Here is a 22,055-nt window from a genome sequence, read left to right as displayed (position 1 = left end):
TTGAAGCATCAGGAATGATACCTCTGGGCTATCTCTCAATAAAAAAATAGATTCAGTTCATATCACACCGGGACTTCTTAAAAGCTCAAACTGCTTTGCAATATCATATAATATTTTCACACTCACAATATTTCTCTTTGTGATTATTTTTTAAGGGAGAAAAGCAAATATTTAAGAGGGAGAGAAATTACTATTCCTTATTACAAAATAACCTAGACACTCAAGTTTCTGTTAGATTCTCCAGCTTTCTGCTGCCCCGGTCAATGTATTTTAAGTGTAGATGATGGAAATTTCAAAATTATTTCTGTGTGTAAACACAAGGTAACTGAGATAAAAGCACACCCTACTAAAATATTATTGAGTCCAGGCATTGTGATAAGCATTTCATATTTATATAATTTTATAAGAACTTGGTTGTGACAATGATTAGGTTGTCCTTCAAATATTTCCAGTTCTCCTCCAAGGTCTACGATAGGATTACACTTCTCTGCCCCCTTGAAGTTGGGTGGGGTCATATGACTTTCTTTGGTTTGTGAAATATATGCAGTTATAGTCAAGTCAGTATACAGTTACCTGCTCTCACTTTCCCTCTGCCCTAATTATCAACAAAATTTTATGTGGTAGCTATTCTATCCAAAAAGGTTCCAGAGTGAGAAGAAGTGGAGGAGAGCTCCTCAAATGACCCACAAAAGACATACAGCATGAGTGAGAGGGCAAACAAACCTTTGTTGTATAGGCCACTAAAATTTTGAAATTGTTTATCATAGCATCACCTGTCCTAGCCTATCCTAATTAATAGGTTATCAAGTAGGTATTATATGCATTTTACTCATAAGTTGAAGACTCAAGTAAATTTCTGATTTGTTCAAGGTCAAAGACTCAATAAAAGAAAGAACTGCAACTTGAACAATCCTTTCTGACTTTAGAGCCCAACTCTTTACCACTAAGCTTATACCGTGGACTTGAATTAGTGCTTGCAATACATTCACTTTCATGTGAACTTCCTCAGACTTAGTGGTTCTATAAAAGACTTGTTTGTGATACTGTTTCTTCAGAATATCTTTTTAAAGCTAAACCAAGATAATAAAAATACCTTCTATAGCTCTTTATGATTTACACAGCATTTTCACAAATAGTAAGTTATTATATCTTCATGATAAACCTGTGACTTAGACAAGACAGGTATTACCTTGTTATTACAGGTGAAGAAAATCACGACACGAAAAAGTTAATAGTTGACATGCTCAAGGTCAAATGGCTAGGCAATGACAAATTCGGGGACGAGAGTCCCAGAGTCATGAATTATTCTCCAATGACAGCAGCACGAGGGAGGTCTGAAGAGGTAGTGATCATTCCTGGCACAGTAGAGAGAAGCCTGTTTTTAAACTCAGCTCTGCAAACAATTTGCAATTTTATTTTGCAATCAGGATCATTGATAACATTTTCAAATCATTCTTCATTGCAATTAACTCTAAAAATAGACCTGATTAGTGTTGCGATAAAAATAGTAAAACAATTCAGGCTTAGATTGCAAGATGATCACGATTAAGAAAGTAACTCAAACCAAGTCCTAGAACCGAAAGAAAATACTTTAATAGAGGTTATTTCTGATCCTTAACCCTCACTTTCCAAAAGAGAGAGATTATCAAAAAGAAATTAAAATTGTCAAGAAAAATTACTGGATCTATGTGTAAAAGCAAATACATTTTATATTTGAGAAATTGTATTTTTTTAAGAGATTTCCCTTTTTATTTTTTTAATTAATTAATTTATTTACTTATTTATGGCTGCATTGGGTCTTCGCTGCTGTGTGCAGGCTTCTCATTGTGGTGGCTTCTCTCGTTGCAGAGCACGGGCTCTAGGCACACGGGCTTCAGTATCTGTGGCTCGAAGGCTCTAGAGCTCCACAGCATGTGGGATCCTCCCGGACCAGGGCTCGAACCCATGTCCCTTGCATTAGCAGGTGGATTCTTAACCACTGCGCCACCAGGGAAGCCCAAGAAATTGTATTTTTGACAGTATACAACTGCTACTATGTGAACAAGTTTAGATTTCTTTCAACCTAAAAACAGCAATTTGCTCCTTGTTGTTGATTACAACTATTTTAATGAATGTATTGGTCACTGAGGATATACTTGATTTAGTATTTATTTTAATAATTACACATTATTTTTTTAAAATGATGTGGTTAGAAGTAATATTTTAGCCTTCAGTTACTAAATGTGATACAATTTAGAAAAAAATCCCAAAAGCACCACATGATCATAAGTAAATTTCAGCATGATAGTGCCTATTCTTCTTGTAGACTGTTCACAAATTCATTTTTGTAAATATTATTTAGAAGGGAAATGAGAGTGCCCCCGCTCCCTGCTCCCCGTTTTAACTAGATGGAAATGAGCAAGGGATACTGTTTCACTTGGGTAAGTTTGAACAGCAAGTAGCTGAGCCAGGGCTAGAACTCAGAACTCTAAACTATCAGTTCCCTGTCATTGGGTTTCACGGCCTTAAAATGGTCAGTAATCTCTTCTATCAGTATACCATGGCTTACCAGACCACCGAGAACGTTGTCAAGGTGTAACCTGACATGACAGAGGAAGAAGGCCTGCATATTTTACATAGACCATTCCTTTTGCAATACCAGTGGAACTTCAAACATCATCTGAAGCCACAATCAGATTAGCTCCAGAGAGCAAAAACTCAGCTCCGAGGCACACATTTTGTAATTCTTTGAAACAAGGAAGTTTGTATCCAAATTTCAAGTGTCAGACACAATGCGAATTCTGATTTTAGCTCATCTCTGACAGAGGGAGCATAATAGTTCTGGAAAGTGCTCAAACATTTCATGACTTTCCTCATCATCTTTAGCTTTGCAAAAGTCTTATATTCGGGCTTTTGACTTTGTCTTTGACCTACATTTAAATGATATTTTGATTCTTTGTTTATATTATTAAATGTATATGTGTGTTTCTATCTTATCTCTATATATCCATAGATATATCTAATCTAAATCCATAACTGCATCTATATCTATAGATCTCCCTATATACATATATGCATATATACATATATCTATGTATATACTACCTACACCTATAGAGCTATATACATATATAGAGAGATGTATAGATATCTAGATCCATAAATATCTCTATAGTTACATCTATAGAAAACATAGATGTAAATATGTACACATATTTATGTACACATATTTAGTCTCTATATGTACTTACAGAGATGCATAAGGATAAAATATATAAATTTGAAAAGCTGTAAGTAAATATCTTGAATTAAATAATTTCCACCCCTCAAGGCCTACCTCAAATACTAAATCCCTCCAAAAATTCTCCCCTCCAACGAAAATTGTTGCTGCCTCCTTTGAAAAGCTCGACAGTACACCCTTCTCATGAAACTTTTCTCAATCAACCTTGGAATAATAATGAGTCCTCACATGTTGATATGCCAAACACTACCTAATTAATCCAATCTCCAACTTAACCTTGAGAAGTAGCTTTTATTCTCTTCATTTGAAGGAAGAGAACCTAAAACAGAGAGATTGAGTGATTTTTCCCAAGATCAAGTAACAAAAAAAGTGCAGAGGAGGAATTTGAACTAAGTTCTGCCTGACTCTGCTGCCTCATGTGTGATTTAGTCTCCTTTATTTATTAATTTCAAAACATTTATTGAGCCTTACTATGTGCTGTACTGCATATAAACTCCAATCGTCTGGCTATGAACCATGCATGTGTGGGACAAACTCCAATCTTACTAGCTAGGCTAAAATAACAGAATAGAGATTTCAGGGTCTGGGGACAGTGTGTGGAGTTTGAATTCAGTAAATTAGCAGCCTGATAAAACAAAACAAAATAAATTCTCTTCATAAGAGCATAGTAGAATCCAGAGTCTCTACAACAAATCGTTGACAATATTTGGGATATAACCCGAAGTACAATACATAAAAAAACTGGAAAACATGGCTCATAATCAAGAGAAAATACAATCAATGGAGACTGACCCAAGATGACCCAAAATTTGGAATTAGCAAACATTTTCAAGTAGCTATTATAACTATAGAGGTAAGGAAAAATAAGGTCATAAAGATTGAAAAGCTAGCAAATCTCAGCAGAAAACAATGAACTATAAAAAGAATTAAATGGAAATTTGACGATTAAAAAATACAATATCTAAAGTAAAAAATTTACTGGATACCTTTAATAGCCTATTTAAGATGACAGAAGAAAGAGTTGGTGATGATAAAGTTGAAAAACAGAGGGAAAAAAGATTCAAAAATGATGAGAAGGGACTCAGATTTATGGAGCAATATGGAGAGGTCTAACACATGTGTAAATTAGAGGCTTAGGGTACAGGGTAGAGAGAATGGGGCAAGAAAAAAATATTTCCAAAATTTGATTAAAGGCAGAAATTAAATTCTTCAAAAAGCTCGTTAGCAAACCCCAAGAAGGACAAATACAAAGCAAACTTCATTTGACACATTATTGTCAAATTACTGAAAAACAAAGATGAAGAGAAAATCTTTAAAGTACAGAGAAAAATGATGCATTATATACAAGAGAACAATGAAAAATTACTGCTAAATTCTCATCAGAAACAATGGTGTTAAGAAGATGGAAGAACAATGTATTTAAAGTTCTAAGAGAAGAAAAATCTGTCACTCAGAAATTTATATCCAAGAAAAATATCACTCCAGAATGAAGGAGAAATAACAGCATTTTGTGATAAGTAAAAATATATAAATATACATATTTGTTAGCTGCAGACCTGCATGAAAAGAAATACTGAAGGAAGTTCTGGCTGAAGAGAAATAATCCTAGATGAAACTTGAATGTTCAGAAAAGAATGGAGATCACTCTGAATAGTAAATATGTAAGTTAAAAAAACACTATATTTTATATTTCTCCTAATGGCTCAAAATTCAGATACTATTTAAACTGAAAGTATAGCATTGTACTGTGGGCTGTATAATGTACATAGACATAATGTATAGGACAACTTATAAAAATAAGGAATAAATAAAGTCATATGATTGTGAATCTTTAATTTTACATAAACTAGCACAATATTAACTCTAGTTAGATTGTGGAATGTTAAAGATGTAAATTTCAATCTCTAGAGGAAACATAAGAAACAATAATGAAAAGAGGAATTAGCTAAAAAGCCAATAGAGAAATTGAGATAGAATTTTAGAAAGTATTCAAACCAAAAGAAGGAAAGAAAGGAGGGACAGAAGGGGAAAAATAAAGGATGGGACAAGCAGAAAACAAATAGCAAAATAGTTGGCCTAAATCCAACCATATCAATCCAACATTAAATGCTGATGGACTAAACATGACTGTTAAAGACATAGATTATCAAGCTGAATAAAAAAGCAAGACTGGACTGTGTTTTCTGTAAGAATTGCATACTGAATATGAAGACATAGGTCAGTTCAAAGTAAAAGAATGGAAAAAGATAGGTCTTGCAAACACTAATCATAAAGAAGGCTAGACTAGGTATATTACGGTAAGATAAAATAAACCTCATTACCGTAGTACATCACCAGCCGCAAAGCAAGACAGTTTTAAATGATAAAAGGGTCAATTCACTGGCAAGACATAACAATCCTAATATGTATGCAGAATATCAAAATATGTGAAGCAAAATTTGACAGAATTAAAGAGAGAAATAGACAAATACATTTGGAGATTTCACACTCTCTCTCAGTAACTGAGAAAACAGTGAGTCAAAAGATTCAGTAAAGGTGAGAAGATCTGAATAACACTATGGAACACTTTGATTCAAGTAACATATTTAGAACATTACCCTCAAGAAGTTCAGGATATACATTCTTTTCAAGTGCACGTGGCACATTCACTGAAATCCCAGTGACTATATTATCTAAAAACCATGGAATTAAATTAGAAGTCAAAGACAATGAGTTATCTAGGAAATTTCCAAATATTTGAAAATACAGCAACACTGTTAAGAAAATAAAAAAGCAAGCCACAGATTGGGATAAAATACTGACAAAACACATACCTGACAAAACACTTACATCCAGAATATAGAAAGAACCCCTGAGACTCAGTAATAAATAGATAACTGAGTGAAAAGTAAGCAACAATATGAACATATGAATTGCCATTTGGTACACAAAGATGTGCTCAACATTATTAGTTATCAGGGAAATGTAAGTTAAACCACTGAGATACTGCTACACACCCACCAGAATGGGTAAAGTTTTAAAAGATGGACAACTCCAAATGTTGATGAGAATCTGGAGTAACTAGGACTCTCATATGTTAACAGTGTGAGAATAAAATGTTACCACCACCACTTTGGAAACAAAGTTTAGTTTCATATAAGACTGAACAAACATCTACTATTTCCATCAATTCTGCTTCTAGATATTTACCCAAGAGAAATGATAATATATTCCACAAAAAGACTTGCACAAGAGTATTCACAGCATCTTTGTTCATAATAGCCCCAAAGTGAAAACAATCTGGGTATCCATCAACAGGAAAGTGATTTTAACACACACACACACACACACACACACACACACACACTGATGCTTAAACAAAACTGGCATTTGTATATTCAATTTCAGCATTAAAAAGAAAGGAACTGATATATTCAAACACCATGAATCTCAAAAACAATATGCTGAGTAAAAGATGACTTACCCCAAAGAGTATATGCTATATGATTTCATTTATCTGAAATTCTAAAGCAGGCAAAATTAATCATGGTGAAAAATAATTAGAACAGGGGTTACCTCTAAGAGTGACAGGGATAGGATTGACTAATACGGAGCATGGGGAACTTTTCTGAGATGATGGAAATGCCATATATTTTTGCTGGGATTTGGATTTCATGGTTGTATTCACTTGCTAAAACTTATTGAATGATTCACTTAAAATTAGTGTATTTCAGGAAGATGCCTTCTTCATCACAACAGAAGGGAACGAGAGAATCAGGCTGTTTCCCTTTTATGCTATAGTGTTCAGGGATTAGGTTTTATTCGTCTTTGATTCTTCATCACTGCCGGCAGAGTGCTCTCAGATATAGTCTGCTTGGTAGATGTTAGTTAAATTAATGTTTCTGTGATCTTCTCTATTTTCTGTTAAACATTTTTATAAACTGTAGTAAACAATAATTTTATAGTAACAATAGGTACTGATGCCATTTTCAAGAATTTTAATAGGTATGTGTTAGTTTTAATTCTCACAATATTTGTGTGGTTCATGTAGCACAGAGTCAAAAATATGTAGCTTAAAAAAAGTGAGGGCAATTTCTGACTCTCTCCGCCTGCTCAGATTAAGAATTGTGGTGCGAAGTGCATGCTCTGAGTAAGTGTCGGAGAGTTTCAGTGATGTGATTACCGCCTGTTAATGAAAACCATTTCAGTCTGGTCTTCTGCAAATCGCCATGTTTAATTAGTGGGATATAAACCCAACTAGTTTTGTGAAGGAATTTGAATCTGTTTATTTCTCAAGGCAATTTTCTTAAAGGCAGTGAATTGGAAGTAGAAACATCTATTAGAAATCCTAGTCATTTTAACAGAAAGAAAGAAAAACCAGCTGACCCAGTTCCTTACTTTAAATTCCCCTGACCAGTGTCTTCTTCCTTGGGAAGTTGTCCAAGAAAGATAAGTCATCCCAAGTCCTCATCAAGAAATGTCTCTTTGGGTTGGATCATAATTTTCCTTGCTTTAATCAAACTCCCATCTTAAAAAATAAAGCAAAAATGTAAAAAAAAACCCAAGAAGCTGCAGACCTTCACTCCAAATATTAATTTTCTTATTTTATTCAAAACACAATAATTCCCACTGCAGAATCTAATTTGTTGCCATACTCTATCTGATAAATCTTCTTCCCATGTTCTTCATCTATTAAATATAAAACTTTGTGTGTGTGTGTGTGTGTGTGTGTGTGTGTGTGTGTGTGCGTGCTTTGTAGTAATCTGGATGACTCAGCTGTAACCTTCATAATACTTCACTTGTCATTGGATTTATTTACCTTTCTTCTTTTAAAAATGGTGTCAAAATTATGTTAACAGAACCTGGATTCCTAAACTAGTTTTAATAAACTCTTATTCTTTAGCATTATTGCATTAGATATAATGGTCTGTAAGTTTCTGTCTTGAAGGTGAGAACATTGCTAATGCCAGAGTGTTATAGGTTGTACTATTTCCACACCCCACAAATTGATATGTTGAAGTTCTAACCCCTAGTACCTCAGAATGAGAACTTATTTGGAAATAAGGTTGTTGCAGATATAATGAACTAGGGTGAGGTCATTCTGGAGTAGAGGGGGCTTCTAATCTGGTACAAATGATGTTCTTATAAAATGGGCAATTTGGACACAGACACATACACAAAAGAAAACTATGTGAACATGAAGGCAGATATCAGCCAGGGAAGGCTAAATATTGCCAGCAAACCACCAGAAGCTAGGAGAGAGGTATGGAACAGATTTTCCCTCGTAGCCCCCATACGGAATCAATCCTGCCAACATCTTGATTTTGGACTTCTAGCTTTCATAAGCCTGAGACAATACGTTTCTATTGTTTTAAGCCACCCAGTTTGTGGTACCAGGAAGCTGATACATAAAGCAGTAATAGGCCCACTTTCAATGTAACCAGGAAGTAGGGGAAGAGAAGTTATAGCTGATTAAAAATTCAGTTATTTTGCTGAATCCGCCCTGAATCTTGCTAACAAACCATTTCACCAATGAGAAATGCCAGATAGACATGTCTGCGTAGGCAGCCTTTATTTTTGAGACTCCTGAGTCTCCCTGTCAGCTGGCACCTTACGTGTCACCACCAAACTTGGTTGTTAGACATTAAAAATGGTGGCTGCAGAGGAATCCCAAGGCGATGAAGGGATTAGAGAGTAATGAAACCCTGAGTAATGCTGGATTACACTTGTTGGTGATTTAAGACCGTGGAGTAAGAAATTTGGGGCTTTTTCCATCAACTGAAAGCTTTTCTGTTTTACTCCTCTCTTTCCTTTACTCCTTTTTTAGCACTGAACTTTCTGGGGGGGCTTGGAAAAAAATTAGCTATTGATAGAAGAACTATTTAAGACTGTATGTATTCTGTTTCTCTTATCCTTTTCTTCAACCTGCATGATGCTGAGATATTCTGAATAAATTAATTGTGTTATTTGGATGTGGGTTTGTGGGGTGTTGTTTTTTTTTTTTTTTGCTTTTAAAAGTGGTAGAAAATTTAACTTAAAGTAAAATGAACTTTTATTTTAAAATTGAGAAAGTCCAGGATTGTTGTGATGGATTCAGAAATGACTAAGTCCAGGAACTTAAGTGAAATTGATAGAGAACTGTTTCTTTCCATTTCTCAGCTCTGTTTTCTTCTCTCTTGAGTAGGAGATGTAAAGCTATAGAGAGCCATATTGGAACCCGCCCCCCCCAATAGGGACTCCCTAGAAAGTCCTGACATTCACTCTGAATGGACCAGCTTAGGTCATGTGCTCATTTATGAGTCAATCGCTCTGCAAATTCTTTAGATTGGCTTGGACTTGGGTTACATATGTGTGTCTGGAGTTCTGATGGAGCATGGATTAAAGTCAGGGACAGATGTTGTACCAAAGAAATTCAGAGGTTGTAATTATAATCATGGGGAAATGATTCTGTTCTAGTAAATACAAAATAATTCTACTAATTAACTCATCCAAAAAAGTTTAATGTGAACAACTACTCTGTGGGAAGTACTATGCTAGGGACTGAGTATCAGAGTTGAATAAGATATGTTCCTACTTTTGAACAGTTTATAGTCTCCTGGGGAGGCAAATGTGTATATAAGCCAATAAAAATTTTGTGTGCTATGTGTTGTGTAATAGAAACACAGGTAACATGCTACATGAAAAGAGAGGAGGTTCTAAATTATTATTATTTTTTTCTGTCTGCCACATGGCAGGTCTAGGTGTAGGTGGAGATGTTTAGAAGGGCTCCACAGACGCTGTTTGAACATACCTTGAAAGATAAAAAATGAAACAGAGCCATGGAGGCAGAGGAACAAGATATTTTCTACCTGTTATAGACAGGAGAAACAGCTTTTGTGAGGCAAGCATACCAACCACTAAACTACAGAAATGAAGACTTTAGACCTTATTCTCTAGTTGTTTATGTGCCTGTCCAATCCTTAACCTTATGGTTCTGTTTTCTTTCTTTTGTTTCATTGTAGGTGAGTAGTCAAAAGTGGAGTCTAACAGACCTAATGTGTTTAAATGATAGGAAATTATCTCTTTAGTCCTTACTGCAAAGCTATCTCATGAACATAGAAATAGCATTTAATTTTACCCTAATGCTGTTTTATGGCTCCATATTATCTTTTCTGCATCTTTTCTATGGGAATGTCTCTTTGTACATACTTGAATTCACTGGAAACTTGAAATTTTTAATGTGCATGCCTATTAGTGTTTTTATACTGTAGTAGTTAAGGGGAGTGCCTTTAAAATAGAGGATCTTCTGTTTGATCCTGGATCCCCATCACCAGCTGTGGGATCCTAGGAAATTGAATTCTCTAAGCCTCTGTTCTATCATAATAGTATAACCCCTTAGGATGTTTATGATGATTAAAGGGGACAATCTATGCAAAGTGCTTAGTAGAATTTTGGGCACAAAATAAATGTTCAATAAATTTAACTTGATGTTGTAATAACCAAATTCCTTTTGAGAAGGATTAGCACAGACCCATTTTATCCAGAAAAGTTATCTCCAGTATCTAATTTAAAGCTGCTTCAATCATATGACCCCATTGCTTAAAACCAGTTTTTACTGATCGAGTGTTGGTCTCAGGAGTGGGTGAAACAGGGTCCCAATCTTGGTTCTGCCACAGTTAGCTTGAGGTTGGGCCAGAACCCCAAGCTTACCCTCAAGACTTCAGTTTCCTTATCTGTAAAATGACATAAATGACATCTATTGGCTTCCAACTAAAAAATTCCATAATTTGGATAACATGGGGAGCTCTCTGCAAAACACCATCTTGCTTATCAGTCCAGGGTTACATCAAAAAATGTATTGTTATAAGCAGTATATTCAGGCATTAAATCAGAATATGAAAATGGTGATTCAGCAAATGTGTTATAGTTCCATTTTATGGTGGTGCATTTTATGGAGGCATGTACAGTAAACATCAACTACAGCATGGACATGCCCATTTAGGTGTAAATATATGTATATGTGACATTCATAATCCTATAAATAAGCCTGTGGGTATACAAAGAGAGCAAAATATGTTTAAATGTTTATTTTCTAAGCCTGGCTCTAAAGATTTCACTTTCAAGCTCTGTGAGCCTACCAGAAAAATGCTGGCCTCAACTAAAAACTTTGAAATGTGTCTACGTAGGCAGTAGACTCCTAAAGATGCAGTGAGTCAAGGCTGGTGTAGTTGTCATTTCAGGAATCTTGAACTCAAAGTGAGGTCCATTTCCAGGTATGATTCTGATGGTATTACCTAAGCTGAAAGGGATATGCTTCCTATAATACAAGATCAATCCAAATGCTTTTGATAGTCTTCAGAAAAGAAGAGCCAAGCATAGTAAACAGAGTAAGAGCTAGGGATTCAGAAAGGTCTTGTAGCCTTAAATTCATTAAAACGTTGTTTGAGGGCAATATTAATCCTCAATGGCCTTTTGCCTGCTCCAACTGAAGTAACTACTATCCTCGCAGATGTGTTTACTTGGTTTTAATGCTGACATATATCATCTGTTATGCACAGTGGGCAAAAGAATTGGACACCTCTAGTGTACACTATGATAAAAAATAAATACAATAAAACAAACATAAAAGAAACCTATTTTCCCAGAAGATTATCTGAACTTGGTATATTTTAAAGGGAAGAATGCATAAGCTTAATTCCCTGGAAGAGCTGTCTACTGTACGGCATGGCAGTTGGGACTGTTTCTGCCATATTGGGAGGAGAATTGTGAAGATGACCATAGGGTAGATACTAGGAAAATTTGGATTACCCGAGGTAAGCAGAAGAATGGAAGTAGAATATAAACCGGTAGGGTACTTAGAAAAGAACACTTAACAATGAACCAGTAGACCCAGGATGAAGCCCTGAATCCTCCATTAATTAAGTCAAAGACATTAGCCAAGTCACTTAACCTCTCTGAGTTTTATCTGTAAAATGGAATCTCTTGCATTTGTCTAGCTTACCCCACATTATTGTGATATGTGGAGTATGCTAGACAAGCGATATAACGTGTTAAAATGATACGTAAACTTAATTGGCTAATTCAAAATTTAAATCTTCCACATCCATGAGCATCTAAAACACTATGAGGAATACCTAGATAGAAGATAGGTTATTTTTCTTCAAATTCTTCCAGTGTAGTTTGGAAACAAGTCACATACATAAATCAAATAGAGATGAGAGAGACAATGAACGGTGGTGTCTTTTAAACTACATATGCACAGAAGCTAAGGGCATTGAGTATGTCTATTGAATTTTATTCCCTCCTCTTCCAACAATTTCCTCCCTGGACTTTTGTTTGGCTATACTTCTAACAGATTCTTATGTAAATATTCCCCCAAGGCTTCCTCCCAACCCTCTTTGTTGTATACTTTCTCACAGGGTGGATTCAGTTACTTTTCTATTCAGGCAGCGTGGACCTTCCAATGGTCTTCACTAATACCAGCTACTTACAACCAGTAGCTATTCTAACTGCCCAGTGCTCATGCCTTATTGCCTGTAGTCCACGCCAGACTAGTTATTAATTCTCACCTTTGCCTTGGGTAACTCATGCCCCACATTTCCTATTTACTTTTCAAGCACTGCATCTGGAAGTCTCACCAACCTGTCAAACATAATCACTAAATCTGAACTCACTGTAGGCTCTGCACAAACTTTCTTGCCTCTAGTGCTTATTTTGGTATATGGCATGATGATTTTCTTTTCACTCAGGCCTGAAAACTAGAGTTGATTTTTTTAGTTGTCCCTCTCCCTCCACTACTCAATAATTGCTCTACTTGTCATTTCTGCTTTGTAATACCATGTCCCCAACACCTTCGCTCCATTCTCACTTCCAGTACCTAAGTTGAAGGCTGTTTACCTGAATCATTGCACTTATTTCTCTGCTTCCAGTTCATCTTCCCTTATCTTTCCCCTTCATAAACAGTGTTTCCAGATCAGTCCTGATTACATCAGTTTTGATTTTTAAAAAAATCTTCAATACTATTTCAACATTTAATAAAATCACCAATCAAAGGGCTTCATGTTGAGCCCAAAAGACTTCTCTTCCATATTTCTATTCATGCACTCTATACGCTGCTCAAATGCACAGAAATCATATTCAGTAATGGACAGCCAGAAAAGACATCATGGAAGAAGTAGTATTTGTCAGGATCCCTGCAATATGCTTACATAAAACCCTGCATTGATCCCTCATAATACTAATCTTAACACTAGATTACAAGCCCAAATCCACCCACCTCTTGTTACCTTCACTGATTTCCACACAGTAGAATGTGATTTCTCCCTATATGGAAACTTCATAGGGTTCTGTCCTGTTTAAAATTGACTTACCTTTTTCTGCCTGTCATTATAGTTATTTTTTTGTATACTTGTCATTTTCCCTTTTTAGATTTCAAGTTCTTTGAGAGTAGGGACTTTATATTTGATTCTCTGCAATATATTCATTCAATACTCATTGAATTAGAAATTTCTAACAGGTAAAGTAATGCTTGTTTTGATTCTCATTTCTAAGGATGTAATTGAAATAAAGTCATAAAATATTACAAATATATGTAGTTATATATATTATAAATGTATACAAAAAAAACATCATCAATTCTGAATGAATTTTTCCTCTTATAAACAAATTTGAAGAAACAATTGCTACTAATTGTGCTTTCTTGTCTAACATACTTTAATATAGCATTTTATTCCATTGGAAAGTAAAATCAGTGCTTCCAGGGAAATTAAAATTGGCTAACCTATTTATTTTTTTGATTCACTCTCTAGCTGGGCACGACCTAAAAAGGGCTGTCAGGGGCTTCCCTGGTGGCACAGTGGTTGAGAGTCCGCCTGCCGATGCAGGGGACGCGGGTTCGTGCCCCGGTCCAGGAGGATCCCACATGCCGCGGGGTGGCTGGGTCCGTGGCCCGTGGCCGCTGGGCCTGCGCATCCGGAGCCTGTGCTCCGCGGCGGGGGGAGGCCACAGCAGTGAGAGGCCCGCGTACCGCAAAAAAAAAAAAAAAAAAAAAAGGGCTGTCAGTTCACATACTTCTCTTTCTGAAATCAACATGGCAATTTTGGCAATGTTCCCGGGTGTTGGTGTTCCTGTAGATGTTTAAACTCAGTTAAAATTTCACATACAATAATGGATTCTATTAATCTCTTTAAAACATAGTCACTCTAAACGACATGGCAGTTAAATGAGATGAAGAGACATGGTACCCTATCAGGATACAGAGTGAAGTTAGAAGTCTTTGGAATATATCTCCATCCACGGAGGTCACCATCATGAAGATAAACTACCTTCTTTTCCCACAAGATGGCCCTTGGTGATATTATCTGAACCAGGATTTGATAATGGATGGACCTTAGGTATAAATTATTATGAATGTACATACAATTTTAATGTCCATTCCTTCTTTCAATATAATTTTATTAAATATCGACCATGTTCTGAAGATAGCTAAACCTCTAGAGAAGAATTTTTCTAAGTGTGTTCTATCAGATATTTATTGTAATGGATGATATTTGCAAAAATTTTTTAAACAAATTCTTTGGTCAAATAATTTTGGTAAATGTTTCTATCCCCCTTTTAGAAATGTACATGCATATTAGTATACTAAAGGTTCAGATAAGTCAAGCACCAAAGAAACACGCTTGACTTTGTTTCATCCAGCTCCTCCCACACTTTTTTGACTGGGAGAATTATGTATGTCCTCTCTCATCCAGTTGTTCCAGTTACCAATAGATTCCCCTCTGGTAAATAAACCTGTCAGATTTAGCATTGTCTCAGTATAGCTTACAAAGTCTTGCCACATTCTGACATAACACACATGGAGGGAGATACGATGTCTCATAGGAGGATGATGCCGTGTTTGGGTGACAATCAGGATATCAGTTTTCACCCTTACTCACTATCTGTTCAACTCTAAAATAGTCACTTTACCTCTCTGGACCAAATTATTTCCATTGTACAAAAGTGAAATAACCACGGATTTGTATTCTAATGGTGAAGATTAGACCTTATTATTTCTTGATGCTATCACTGCCAACTTTGAGATTGAAGATATATGCTTATAATACCACCAGGATGAAATATAAACTGTAGTGCACTTAAGAAGTTATGAACACAGGACAAAGAACATGTTGGGTGTGGTTAGCATGCAGTTGGTGTAGCTCACTGAAAGAGCTACAGCCCTCCCAAAGGGGCATCTGAAGAATTTTAGTGATTTTTTTCCCTTAGTTTTGTTCAATATAGCACTAATAGTTTATTACTATTCAGTCATATGATTTTAGATTTCGCTATGCATGTCTCTGAAACAACTGGGGAAAAAAAGACTGATTTGGGCAATTGAAATAATATGAAGTGTCATAATAAATAAAAGCTATTATAAAGTTTTAGGGATCCAGGGAAAAATGAATTATGGTGATATTTAATATATATTTGATCCACAAGAGCTATTTTGTGGAAACCCAGTGAATTAATCAACACTATTTCAGAGGTTATGGATACAAACAAGGGATTTCTACCACTTTAAGACTAAATACTCTGTGCTATACTTACTCTCTTTTTAATGTAAGAATGATTTTTTTTTTATCATTATTATAAAGAGAGGTAAATTTGTTACTTGGGTCCTGTGTCTGAAACTATATAGCTGTGTGACATTAGATGATACCACTTTAACTTCTGTGGTCCTCATGTTTTTTACATATGTGGTGAAAGACTTCGACCATACATACTTTGGGCCTAAAAATCTCTTATTCTATGAAATAATGTAGATATGTCAGAATTATGGTCAATATGAAGGTAAGTCAATTCAATACACCATATTTTCTACTTGCCCCAGTTGAAAATGTGTGTTTAGCATGAGGTTATTTGAGAATACCAATTCATGGGTAAACTCAGTTAATAGCCATTTTGGGCCAATGTGCTTTGGGTGAACGCATGATCCAAGTGGCTTTGAATATATATTTCAGAGATTGCAACAGTCTGATAAGTCATTGGATATGAATAAGTTACAAAAGTGACACCACAGCTCACATGGTACAAAACTGAGTTGCATGGTACTTTTTCAGAGCCAAAGGAAATATCTCATAGAAAATATTGTAGAAAAAGTATATGTTAGAGATATGGAAATAATAATCTAGATACAGTTTGAATCACTTTCTGTTATTAAGATGAAGGGACTAGTTTAAAGGTGCAATATGTAATAGATTGCCTAGATTTAAAATCCTATGCTACCTCCTACTAGTTATGGGCTTAGTGGGAGTTACCCTCATTCTCTGTGTTACAGTTTTCTCATCTGAAAAATTAGAATACTAATAGTAAATACCATACAAGACTTTTCTGATAATTAAATCTTAAAATGCATGCAAAACATAGTACCTGGATTTTATAAAATGTGCTCAACTAATGTTAGCAATTTTTAAAATTAATACTCGAAATTTCTGGTTCCAATAAAGGTAGAGTAGCTTGATACACACTAATCATTCTGCTAATGACAAGTATAAACTTTGGACAGATATTAAAACAAGTGTTACAAAACAATTATTTTAAAGTTCTGGAGAAAAGCAAAAGAAGGTAGAAACTAAAAAGAAACAATCTTTAAAGGAAAGGAAATAAACTAAGTGAGTTTTGCAATTAAATAGCTTTTCCCCAAGGGTACCAGTAGCAAAGAAGGAAAAGAACTTGAAGCTGAAATCATCTGTTTTACTGGGACGAAGAGACAGAGGCAGGAATTTGGAGCTGCTAGAATGGCTGGAAATTGAGGGGAACATTCCTTAAAGAAAGATGCCACAGAGGGAAAAGCACCAAAACTGTGTACAAATTCTCCTTAAATATTGGCAGATGCCTTTGCATGTGCAAGGTGATACAAAAGGAACTCAGAAAAAAAGGCTGCTAGAATAAAGACTTGAGTAGAAATTCTGGCAACCTATTGTTAGAGAGACATTTGGAGTTCAAGTCCTAACAAGTTAGAGGAACTTGGTAAACATCTTTGGATTTCCCTTGAAATCCCAGAAGATCCATGCCTTAAGAAGGAGTCAAGGCTACATTCTAGTTCTAAGAGCAAAGCTAGGTTCTTAAGGGACCAATTAAAAGAAAATTACATCAAGTGAACCTGCTAGTTTTCTAAATCTCTACTGGAATGAAACACAACATTCTTTCAAAGAAGATAGCATAACCCAGATTTTCTACAATATATTACCCATAATGTCCAGTATGCACTTCAAATTCACAAGATATGAGAAGAGAAAAATTGGATGCAAAAATCAAAATGAAGTCAAAAGAAATAGACACATATATGACTTAGATAATGGAATTAGCAATAAAAATTTTAAACCAGGTTTAATAAACATACTGAAACATGGATTATAGATATATTGGAAGACTCAGGAAAATATGGTGAAACTGGGTGAACCAGAAGCAGAGAATCACAGCCGAGAAATGGAAAAACCTAAAAAAGAACCAAATGGGATTATTACAAGAGAAAAATACATCTAACATATAAAAGATATTTGGATCGGCTAGACAGAGCAGAGAAAATAATCAATAACTACAAAGACAGATCAAGAGAAATTATTTAAACTGAAACAAAGAATTAAACTATGAAAATAAAAGCCAGAACAGAGCATTTGAGACTTATTACCTAATACAAAATAGTAATACGTAATCATGGTTCCCTAAGTGGAGGTGAGAGAATAACAAATAAAACAAATATATGAAGAGATAATAGTCAAAACATTTCAAAAATTAATGGAAAATCTCAGGAAACCCCAAGCAAGAAAAATACAAAGAAAAACACACCAACGGGCATTATTGTCAGACTGTTGAAAACCAAAGATAAAGAAAAAAAAGTTAAAAGCAGCTAGAACAAAAAAAAAGATTCATGGTATTACACTAAACAAGAATAAGAATGAAGACTCATTTCTTATTGGAATAAAGTCAAAGACAGATGATAATAGAAAATTATCAAAATTTGTATGGAGACACAAAAGACCCCGAATAGCCAAAGCAATCTTGAGAAAGAAAAACGGAGCTAGGAATCAGGCTCTCTGACTTCAAACTATACTACAAAGTTATAGTAATCAAAACAGTATGGCATCAGCACAAAAACAGAAACATGGATCAGTGGAACCGCATAGAAAATCCAGAAATAAACCCACGGAACTATGGTCAATTAATCTATGACAGAGGAGGCAAGAATATACAACGGAGAAAAGACAGTCTCTTCAGTAAATGGTGCCGGGAAAACTGGACAGCTACATGTAAAAAAATATATAATTAGAAATGAAATGATAACACTCTTTAACATTATACACAAAAATAAACTCAAAATGGATTAAAGACCTAAATGTAAGACCGGGTACTATAAAACTCTTAGAGGAAAATACAGACAGAACACTCTTTGACATAAATCACAGCAATATCTTTTTCAATCCATCTCCTAGAGTAAGGGAAATAAAAACAAAAATAAACAAATGGGACCTAATCAAACTCAAAAACTTTTGCACAGCAAAGGAAACCATACATGAAATGAAAAGACAACCCACAGAGTGGGGGAAAATATTTGCAAATGATGCAACTGACAAGGGATTAACCTCCAAAATTTACAAACAGCTCATGTGGTTCAATATTAAAAAACACCAACCAAATTGGTACAGCCACTATGGAAAACAGTACGGAGGTTCCTTAAGAAACTAAAAATAGAGCTACCATATGACCCAGCAATCCGACTCCTGAGCATATATCCAGAGAAAAATATGCTTCGAAAAGATACATGCACCCCAACGTTCATTGCAGCACTGTTTACAATAGCCAAGACATGGAAGCAACCTAAATGTCCATCAACAGATGAATGGATAAAGAAGATGTGTTACATACATAGAATGGAATATTACTCAGCCATTAAAAAAGAATGAAGTAATGCCATTTGCAGCAACATAGATGGAACTGGAGATTATCATACTAAATGAAGTAAGTCAGACAGAGAAAGACCAATACCATATGGTATTGCTTATATGTGGAATCTTAAAAAAAAAGATGCAAATGAACTTATTTACAAAACAGAAACAGACTCACAGTCTTAGATAATGACTTAGGTTACCAGTGGGGAAGGGCGAGGGGGAGGAACAGATTGGGAGTTTGGGATTGACATACACACACTGCTATGTTTAAAATAGATAACCAACAAGGAACTACTGTATAGCACAGGGAACTCTGCTCAATACTCTGTAATAACCTAAATGGGAAAAGAATTTGAAAAAGAATACGTATATGTACATGTATAACTGAGTCACTTTGCTGTACACCTGAAACTAACACAACACTGTTAATCAACTCTACTCCAATATAAAACAAAATTAAAAAAAAATAAAGATACCTCCTAAGTGCTGGTGGCAGTAAGGGTGGTAAGAAAACTGTGAACCTAGAATTCTAGATCCTATCCTCAAATATCTTTTATAAATGGAGAAGAGATTGACAGTTTTATTTGAGAGGGAGGAGATAAAAGCTGAACTAATTTGTCATAAAAAAAGACTAATAGAATTTCTTCAGGGTGAAGAAAAATAATCCACCAAGGAAACCTAGATACAAGAAAACATTAAGACAACTGGAAATAGTAAATATATGCGTATATAAGGATTGTATTATTCTTAACTTCTTTAAGTGTCTATTGATTCTTTAAAGGAATAAATAATTATGTTCATAGAAATAAAACATCTGATAATAGAAGCAGAGTGAGTAAGTTAAATTATACATGTTAAAGTATAATATTAATTTAAGTTAGACAATGAAAAGTTAATGATTCAAAACAAACATTGAAAAATTAAACAAAGAAATGAAACTAGTAGCTTAAAAGGGGAGATAAAATGAGGTAATGCAAAATACTCAGTAAAAAAGAAGGAAGAAAGGAACAAAATACCAGACAGGACATATAGAAAATAAACAGGCGAAATATAGACTTAAATCCAATATGTCAGTAATAGCATTTATTATATATGGACTAAACGCACCAATTAAAAGAAAGAGATTGTCAGACTGGTTTTAGTGATGAGTGGTACTAAAATTATATATAAATACGTAGACTGGCTGAAATGAAAGGATGAGAAAAAATAAACAAAGCAAGCAGTAATCACAGAAGAGCCAATTAATAGCAGATAAGGTAGGCATTAAGAAAATGAGTATTACCAAGATACAAAGAAGAACATTTTATAATGATAAATTATTTTCCTCAAAAATTAATAGAGTAGAGACAAAACTCATGAAAGGACATAGAAAAATCGTACAACATTAGTAACAAGTGTGACCAAATTGACACTGATGAACACTACCTGAAACAATTTCAGAATACATTTTTTCAGGTGCATATAAAACATTACTCAAAATAGACCATGTGCTGTACTATAAATTAAGCATTAACTGATTTAAGATTGAAAACATACAGCCTGTACTCTCATACCATAGTGGAATTAAATTGGAAATAACAAGAAAATTAGAAAATGTCCAAATATCTGAAACTTAAGTGACCTACTTCTAAATAGTCCATGTACCAAAGAAGAAATCATAAGGAACATTTTAAAATGTTAACTCAATGACAATGAATAAAAAATTTAAAAATCCTGTTTAGCAGGAAAGTTTTAGCTTTAAATTCATATTTTAGAAAATATTAAAGGTTTAAAGTAAGCAAATATCTCAAGGAATTTTTTAAAAAAGGATAAACAAACTCAAACAGAATAAAGCAAATAAAAATAAGAACATAAGAGATTTAAATACAGAATAAACAATGCAGAAAATTAACAAAGCCAAAGTTTGATTTCTTTGAAAAAATAATAAAATTAAAAAAATATTGATAGAATCGATAGCAAGACACAAAGAAAAAAGAAGAAACACAAATTAACAATATCAGGAAGGAGACAGGGTGTATCGCTACATAGCTTACAGACATTGACAGGATAGTATGGGGCTATCATGAAAAACTTTAGTCTAATAAAGTCAGCAATGTAGATGCTGACTACATGGATAGTCTCCTTGAAAATTACAATTCACTAAGAGTAACACACAAAAAAATTAAAATGTAATACCTTGTAACTATTAAAGCTGTGAACTAATTACTAAAAATTTTCCCACAAAGAAAACTCCAGGACCAGATGGTTTTACTGGTAAATCTTATCAAACATTTAAGGATCAAATAATAGCAATTTATAATAATTCTTTCAAAAACAGAGGAGGAGGGAACATGTAACAATTTGTTTTTTAATTAATTAATTAATTTATTTATTTATTTATTTTTGGCTGCATTGGGTCTTCGTCACTGCACACAGGCTTTCTCTAGTTGCGGCAAGCGGGGGATACTCTTCGTTGCAGTGTGCAGGCTTCTCATTGCGGTGGCTTCTGTTTGTTGGGGAGCACGGGCTCTAGGTGTGCGGGCTTCAGTAGTTGTGGCACATGGGCTCAATATTTGTGGCTCACGGGCTCTAGAGCTCAGGCTCAGTAGTTGTGGTGCACGGGCTTAGTTGCTCCGTGGCATGTGGGATCTTCCCAGAACAGGGCTCAAACCCATGTCCCCTGCATTGGCAGGTGGATTCTTAACCACTGCACCACCAGGGAAGTCCCCAACTTGTTTTTTGAGACCATTACAATAACTCTGATACCAAAACTGACAATAAATATTAGAAGAAAATAAAATTTTAGATAGCATCCCTTATTAGCATAGATGCAAACACTTTAATGAAATGTTAACAAAATCCAATAATACATAAAAAAAATGATACTACTCTAGAACTAAATTCTTGAACTTCTTCCAGAAACACACACTTGGTATTACTTTTAAACTCAATCAATATAATTCATAACATAA

This window comes from Aethalodelphis obliquidens, unplaced genomic scaffold, assembly GCF_003676395.1.
Source record: "Aethalodelphis obliquidens isolate GAN/ISIS:26980383/991018 unplaced genomic scaffold, ASM367639v1 scaffold52, whole genome shotgun sequence".
NCBI lineage: Eukaryota > Metazoa > Chordata > Mammalia > Artiodactyla > Delphinidae > Aethalodelphis > Aethalodelphis obliquidens.
Note: the sequence above shows the minus strand (reverse complement) of the source record.